Source organism: Mesitornis unicolor, unplaced genomic scaffold (assembly GCF_000695765.1).
Source record: "Mesitornis unicolor isolate BGI_N332 unplaced genomic scaffold, ASM69576v1 scaffold31407, whole genome shotgun sequence".
Taxonomy (NCBI): domain Eukaryota; kingdom Metazoa; phylum Chordata; class Aves; order Mesitornithiformes; family Mesitornithidae; genus Mesitornis; species Mesitornis unicolor.
Genome location: NW_010196275.1, coordinates 4,678 through 5,241, shown reverse-complemented (window position 1 = coordinate 5,241; position 564 = coordinate 4,678).

Sequence of the window (564 nt, the reverse complement as noted above, 5' to 3'; positions counted from 1 at the left end):
GAGAAATTCTTCTATGTAGACATTACCCAGCCAGGAACTGCAATAGCTCCTCTGGCTTTCTGGATCCAGCCACTAATTTAAACTCTGTTGAAAGCTGATATTGGACAAATCTATCTGGGCAGAGTGGATTTTGGACTTGGTGCGAGTTTTTGAGTTTCCAGGGTCCAATAGGTGAAGGCATGAGCTGGAAAAAGACAGGGAACAAACCAAGAGGGGCTGGCTAGAATCATCTGCCTTTAAACTCTTGCTGTGGGGTTGCAGTTGAACAGTGCTTGGCTTGAAGTCTTTCCCAAAATGTTAACACTCGCTCCTCTGCCTCTGAACTGAGCTGAGGAGATGGAACTTGTGCTGATGTGAGGAAAAATAAACCACATCGCAAAAATTTTAGATATAATCCCTGAAGTTTTAGATGCTCAGCCCTGTATTTGACAGATGGAGAGTGTGATGCAGAGATGAACGGTGTGGTTGTTCCGTGGGGCGCTTTCAGGAGATCACCGCGGGAGGACAGTACCCCCCCTTCCTGCTTTTAGTCCTGTCTTCGGAGTTCCTGTAGCAGCAGTTCCC